Genomic DNA, 8,072 nt, shown 5'->3' with positions numbered 1-8,072 from the left:
ATCTCTGTTGTATTACTTTATGTTTATAATAGGAGCAGGCAAATCAATCATGAGTTAATAACAACGTATTATGTAACAGCCTACACAATGTCTCTACTCATTGTACAGTTTGTGAGTATTAGGTAGACTTGTGTGATGAAAACGGGGTTGGTTATATATGAAAGATAAATTCTGACAATGCTCTGGAGCTGATGCTATGACTCATCCTCTGTGTCTCCTGGTCTTAGCACTCAGTGTTCAACTCCTGAGGATTAAACCTGCTTCACTGTGTCTCCCTGGTCTTAATGCTCAGTGTTCAACTCCTGAGGATTAAACCTGCTTCACTGTGTCTCCCTGGTTTTAATGCTCAGTGTTCAGCTCCTGAGGATTAAACCTGCTTCACTGTGTCTCCCTGGTCTTAACACTCAGTGTTCAGCTCCTGAGGATTAAACCTGCTTCACTGTGTCTTCCTGGTCTTAACGCTCAGTGTTCAGCTCCTGAGGATTAAACCTGCTTCACTGTGTCTCCCTGGTCTTAACGCTCAGTGTTCAGCTCCTGAGGATTAAACCTGCTTCACTGTGTCTCCCTGGTCTTAACGCTCAGTGTTCAGCTCCTGAGGATTAAACCTGCTTCACTGTGTCTCCCTGGTGTTAACGCTCAGTGTTCAGCTCCTGAGGATTAAACCTGCTTCACTGGTTTCTCCAGCCCTTTTCAATAATTCACACAGAGAAATTGTGAGAGAGCTGGCAGATGCTCTAACACTTAAAAGGCTTCATAAACAGACTGCAAAATTAACTGTTTAAAACAAGTAAAAAGTTACAAAACTGATGGCTAAACTGTGGCTCACCTTACACACACAAGGATCTCTCAAATTATGACACACCTGCTGTTCAACTAACCAAACGGATACAGAACCAATTAGGGAAGAGGTGCAATTGACATTGCATCTATCGTATTGCATGGAATAGAGAATGGTTAAAATGAAAAGGAATCTGAATATATCATGTTTAATCCAATTAAAAAGCAATAAACGCATTCCTTATTCCTTCCACTTTCCTCCCTATACAGATAAACTCAGTTTATTAGGTACAAGTGCTAGGTATCAACAGCAAATCCAGTAGGGGAAGGAAACTATAGTGAGCTTCGATTGGTCAATAGCAACGCGTTGTCGCAAGAGTATTTGCATAAAGTTAAGTTTTACCCAATTTTGGTCCCGCCCTGTTCAGCTCCCTCGCCCATTCTCGCATCGCCCAACGGTCCCCCGCCCACTTTGCTTCTTTCATTGAAAATGAATGACCTTCCGTTGTTTCAACGCCCCCAATGTGCTATGTGGATCTCTTATGTGAGCTTACACGATTCTTGCCATTCTTCTTCTACCTCTCTCATCAACGAGCTGTTTTCGCCCACAGGACTGCCGCTGACCGGACGTTTTTGTTTGTTTGTCACAGCGTTCTCGGTAAACCCTAGACACTGTTGCACGTGAAAATCCCAGGAGGCCGTTTCTGAGATACGGGATCTGGCGCACCGATGATCATACCGCGCTCAAAATCGCTTAGGTCACTGGTTTTGCCCATTCTTACATTCAACCCAACAGTAACTGAATGCTTCAATGCCTGTTTGCCTGCTTTATGTAGCAAGCCACTCCCATGTGACTCACTGTAAGAGCGATCCCGTTTTGTACCTAATAAACTGTCTGGTGAGTGCATATTCTTGTTCATAACAATTATGTAAAAGGTGAATTAATGATCCGCGGGATGCAGGTTAGAACTCCCACTGTGGTGTTGGTTGGTTGCTGGAAGACACATTCCAAACCTCTTATAATAACTCTGACAAGATGTGCTGCAATAAAAGTGACTACTTTGTAACAATTGATGTTCCAGTATAGTTTGCAAGTGCTTTCTCAGTTAAAAAAAGAACACACAAAAAAAACATTTTGTTTGTCTGAGCACGTTTGAAAATGACTGTTCCAGACTCCAATACCACTAGTGTGCCAAATTGTATTCAATGAATTCTGACTTTTCTTCTTTCTCATAATTATCTGTAATTAAAATCCAGCAAAAAAGCCAATAACACTATTTCATGCTCAATGGTGTAAAAGTACATCTATGTCCTGTCTACGCCAGATGTGGGGCAGCTCTCCAATCTCTCTGCCGAGACCAACGTGAGGTGATGATTTCATTATGTGGTTCGCTGTGGAGGGTGAGGGATAATGATTGGGGGACTAGCTTCTTGTTTACTCAATGTCATTGTAGTTAGTAATGTCATCTTACGCACGGTGCCCACTGGCTCTGCGGTCTCTAGAGGCTTTACAGGTGTGTGTGTGTGTGTGTGTGTGTGTGACTTCTATGTCAGACAATGTCAGGGTTTTATATTCCCACACCTGTTTTATTATTCAGCTCTCTGTGGGTGTGAACGTCTGTTCAGGAGTTGTCTCTGCCGAGTCCCTAAAACAACCAGATGTTCCGGTTTTCAGGGGAAATGGAAAGAGAGCCTTTGACATGACTTCTGCTTTTGGACCTAAACAAGGCGACACTCCATCTTACCTCCTCTCCACATTTACTGGGTTGGTTGAATAGTGCAGAATACTTTTTGTTGTTGTTGTTCTAGTCAAGACCAGTACGTAGGGGATCTAGTTTCAGGTGTTTCTATTACACCTGCTATGTTACGTTCGTTTAGGAGTAGCTGTTTGTGCACTTTAGCTCAAAGACGTCCTTTGAGGGGCTCTGGGTGTTAAAGTAATGGAAGAGTTACTCCTGACATGTTCTAGCTTGCTCCTGTAGTAGGATGTATGTTGAGGAGGTGCTTAGTAATATATGTGTAACAGTATAACTTTAGACCGTCCCCTCGCTCATACCCGGGTGCGAACCAGGGACCCTCTGCACACATAAACAACAGTCACCCGCGAAGCATCGTTACCCATCGCAAGTGACGTCACCGATTGAAACACTATTTAGCGCGCTCCACTGCTAACTAAGCTAGCGTTTCACATCCGTTACATATGCCATTTAGCAGATGCTTTTATTCAAAGAAACTTACATGCATACATTTTACACATGGGTGGCCCCAGGAGTCAAACCAACAATCGTGGTATTGAAAGCACCATGCTCTATCAACTGAGCCATTAAATGAGATCATTTTTTTATTAGCATGATTTTGATCATTGTCCTGCAAGAGCACGTTGCTGATAAGATGAGTGTTATGTTGTCCTGTCCGTATTGAAAGGTGGCATACTAGGCAGCATAGAATGGGTAAAAGTCACTGACATACCAGCACATCAGTTGTAGCCTTGTGTATCTATTGTGGCCTTATGGTTCAATAGTATTTTCCCCGGATGTTTATGACCACATTAAACACACACGCACGCGCAAACACACACACACACACCAATAATCTTTGTGATGTGCAGAGAAAGCCCCAGCATAATGTGCTTAACCCTGCTGGCAGAGGAGCCCTCTGGTGGGGTTTTTGTGGGGCTTGTAGTCCAGGTCTGGCCAGTCAAAGCTGACCAGTCAACCAGAGAAGCCAGACCTCAGATCTTACATCTGGATGCCTCCAATCCAAAATCTACGGTCACATACAGGGCTGTTATCTGTTTGGACATATGCCTTTTGGCAGCCTGGAGGCAAGCAGCTGCAGAAGCTTCCATCCACAAACCCAAGACAAAGTAGTAACAGATAGTGATATCACATCAGTTCACTCCATCAGTATAGAATGATGTGTTTGCTCATAACAATTCCCCTAATCAAATAGAGATTATAAACTGGGTCGTTCGAGCCCTGAATGCTGATTTGCTGACAGCCGTGGTATATCAAACCGTATACCTCGGGTACGACAAAACATTTATTTTAACTCTTCTAGTTATGTTGGTAACTAGTTTATAATAGCAATAAGGCACCTCAGGGGTTTGTGATATATGGTCAATACACCACGGCTAAGGGCTGTATCCAGGCACTCTGTGTTGCGCAAAAAAACAGCCCTTAGCCATTGTATATTAGCCATATACCACACCCCCTCGGGCCTTATTTTTGTTCAATGTAACCGTTCTTTAACTAGACAAGTCAGTTAAGAACAAATTGTTATTTACAATGATGGCCAACTGCCGCCAAACCTGGACAATGATTGGACAATTGTGTGCCGCCCTATGGGACTCCCAATCATGGCCAGATGTGCTACACCCTAGATTCAAACCAGAGACTGTAGTGATGCCTTTTGCACTGAGATGCAATGCCTAAAACAACTGCGCCACTCAGAAGCTCTTATATCTTAATTGAACAAGTGTTTCCATAACATAAACACGTTATGGGATAACTTCATATTGATATATTCTTGATTTAATGTGCAATTACATTATTGTAATGAATGCAGGAATATTCTGTGCTTCACATGAAATGGCTTCCGTGTTGGGCGGTAGACAGCTATAATGACAATGACAACTCGGTTTAATTACAGTAAACTGCTCCCTGTCGTTCCCTCTATCTTTACCAAAGTCATTTACATGGAGACTAAAAGGGTTTGTGTGTAGTACCGAAAGGCTCTATATCATGTAAACGGTCTTTTTGGAAAGAATCCTCTCCTAAAGTGCTAGGCTAGAATATCCAGACAGACGTCTGATGTAGACAGAAGTTGACAGAAGTTGTCTTTGGAGAAAGAGAACACTGGAAGAACAGGAGGGGAGAAGAGAAAGAGAACACTGGAAGAACAGGAGGGGAGAAGAGAAAGAGAACACTGGAAGAACAGGAGGCGAGAAGAGAAAGAGAACACTGGAAGAACAGGAGGGGAGAAGAGAAAGAGAACACTGGAAGAACAGGAGGGAGAAGAGAAAGAGAACACTGGAAGAACAGGAGGGGAGAAGAGAAAGAGAACACTGGAAGAACAGGAGGGGAGAAGAGAAAGAGAACACTGGAAGAACAGGAGGGGAGAAGAGAAAGAGAACACTGGAAGAACAGGAGGCGAGAAGAGAAACAGGAGGCTGAAAGAACACTGGAAGAACAGGAGGCGAGAAGAGAAAGAGAACACTGGAAGAACAGGAGGGGAGAAGAGAAAGAGAACACTGGAAGAACAGGAGGGGAGAAGAGAAAGAGAACACTGGAAGAACAGGAGGGGAGAAGAGGAAGAGAACACTGGAAGAACAGGAGGGGAGAAGAGGAAGAGAACACTGGAAGAACAGGAGGGGAGAAGAGAAAGAGAACACTGGAAGAACAGGAGGGGAGAAGAGAAAGAGAACACTGGAAGAACAGGGGGGGAGAAGAGAAAGAGAACACTGGAAGAACAGGAGGGGAGAAGAGAAAGAGAACACTGGAAGAACAGGAGGCGAGAAGAGAAAGAGAACACTGGAAGAAAAATAAGGAAGAAAGAACTGCGAGATTAGCAATGTGTGTAGAAGTAGGACTTGACCCTCTGGGCCCAGGCTTTATTGATTAACATGGCTTTGTCTCCCTGGGCCCAGAGGACACAGCTGTAGGATGATGTATGGCTGTTCTATTTCAACAGCTAAAGGAAGGGACAAAAGTCAGATTCATAGACTACATGGACCTTGTGTTTCACTCCCTACTACACCATGACCCTGGAGAGACCAGAGACATGCCAGGATCTCCCCCCTACTACACCATGACCCTGGAGAGACCAGAGACATGCCAGGATCTCCCCCTACTACACCATGACCCTGGAGAGAACAGAGACATGTCAGGATCACCTCCTACTACACCATGACCCTGGAGAGACCAGAGACATGCCAGGATCTCCCCCCTACTACACCATGACCCTGGAGAGACCAGAGACATGCCAGGATCTCCCCCCTACTACACCATGACCCTGGAGAGAACAGAGACATGCCAGGATCACCCCTCTACTACACCATGACCCTGGAGAGAACAGAGACATGCCAGGATCACCCCTCTACTACACCATGACCCTGGAGAGACCAGAGACATGTCAGGATCACCTCCTACTACACCATGACCCTGGAGAGACCAGAGACATGCCAGGATCTCCCCCCTACTACACCATGACCCTGGAGAGACCAGAGACATGCCAGGATCTCCCCCCTACTACACCATGACCCTGGAGAGAACAGAGACATGCCAGGATCACCCCTCTACTACACCATGACCCTGGAGAGAACAGAGACATGCCAGGATCACCCCTCTACTACACCATGACCCTGGAGAGACCAGAGACATGCCAGGATCACCCCTCTACTACACCATGACCCTGGAGAGAACAGAGACATGTCAGGATCACCCCTCTACTACACCATGACCCTGGAGAGACCAGAGACATGCCAGGATCACCCCTCTACTACACCATGACCCTGGAGAGACCAGAGACATGCCAGGATCACCCCTCTACTACACCATGACCCTGGAGAGAACAGAGACATGTCAGGATCACCTCCTACTACACCATGACCCTAGAGAAGATGGCTGGGACATGCTAGGATTTGTTTTCATGTTACAAAATTTGATCTGAAAAAGGGCCAAGATGTCACAGACAGCTACATTCTGTGGTGACAAATTGACACTTACTTCCAGACAAGGACAACATAAAAAAATAGAGAGTCTTGTGCCTGGATTTAGTCACGATGTGCTAGATGCCAAGAGTGAGTGCCTATACTAACGCATAAAAGCAGTGTGACCGCCGCCTCTCTCTGTGTAAAGAGGCAATTTGCTCTCCCCTAAAACTCCTTCCTCTAGCAGTGTATACTGTATGGCTCTGGGTATTTGTCTGACACTGGCCCCCACTGGTGATAACAGGTTCCGTTTCTTTGTTTTGAACCCTGCTGGTCTATACCAACATGGGTGCTCTGAGAAATACAACTCTTGAGAGTTGTACTTTTGCTCCTCTGACTTTCACAACTAAAGCTATTTCTCATGTCTCACTATTTAAATATCAAATTACAGTGAATTATGTGAAGGAGACTTAAGCAGCTGTTAATGGCTATTAGATATAGATATAAAGTGAAATGGAGCTAAAGACGCAAGGCCTGTATGTTCATTTAGCATGAAAGGAGTACAACCATGTCAAAGCTAGGTAGCGTGACAACTGGCTTCAGGATTTAGCTGTCAACTGGATGAGGAGCCACTTTAGTCCACAGGGGGGCACTGTTGTCCTTTGCTCCTCAAGCAGAAATCTTTTGCTACATTTTCATGATTTTTCCCCCAGATAATATTTGACACAAAATGACGATATGTTTATTCCTATTCCTTGGTTGAATTTAGCACCATGGTATGGGGAATCATTTATTGTCTCTGTGTGTGTTTTAGCGCATAATGGTCTGTTAATTTCATAGCTCAGTGGTAAGGCATTCATTATCTGAGAATGGGCATCTACAATGGTTCATTCTCCAGGGAAGGATTTCAAACAGAGGAGAAAATAATGCTGTGGGCAAAATGCACCAAAACACAAACAGCAGTTAGACACTGCTACTACATGTTCTGTCATCTTTCCAAAACAGCAGTTAGACACTGTTATTACATGTTCTGTCATCTTTCCAAAACAGCAGTGGTGATTTTGGTTCCCTCCAAAAAACAGTTCAAATTCAACTTGATTGTTTTTTGGGGTTTGCCATACTGGTTAAAAATGAGATTGCTGAACAGAGCAATTACATGGAAAATCCTTTGTGAAGCTCATACTTGGCTAAATGCAATGAGAATGTCTGACTGCAGTCAGAGTGTGATGGCTGGTAGTCACAATTAATTATTGTTGGTAATTACTACTATGGTTTCAAAGCAGCTTATGGCAAAGTAGTCTGTAGTGAAGATAATGTCATCTGCAACATCAAAGGAAGAAAATAAGGGAATTTCAGTGCAGGAAATGTGACGTTTTGACTAAGAAACAGAGAGATCAGTATCTTCGGAAAGTATTCAGACCCCTTCCCCTTTTCCAAATTTTGTAACATTACAGCCTTATTCTAAAATGTATTAATTTAAAAAAGGATTTTGAACAACAACAAAAAAGTAGTGCCTAATTTACATAAGTATTCAGACCCTTTGCGCTGAGATTCGAAATTGAGCTCAGGTGCATCCTGTTTCCATTGATCATCATTGAGATGTTTCTACACCTTGATTTGAATCCACCTGTGGTTAATTCAATTG

This window comes from Oncorhynchus nerka, linkage group LG27, assembly GCF_034236695.1.
Source record: "Oncorhynchus nerka isolate Pitt River linkage group LG27, Oner_Uvic_2.0, whole genome shotgun sequence".
Taxonomy (NCBI): Eukaryota; Metazoa; Chordata; class Actinopteri; order Salmoniformes; family Salmonidae; genus Oncorhynchus; species Oncorhynchus nerka.
Note: the sequence above shows the minus strand (reverse complement) of the source record.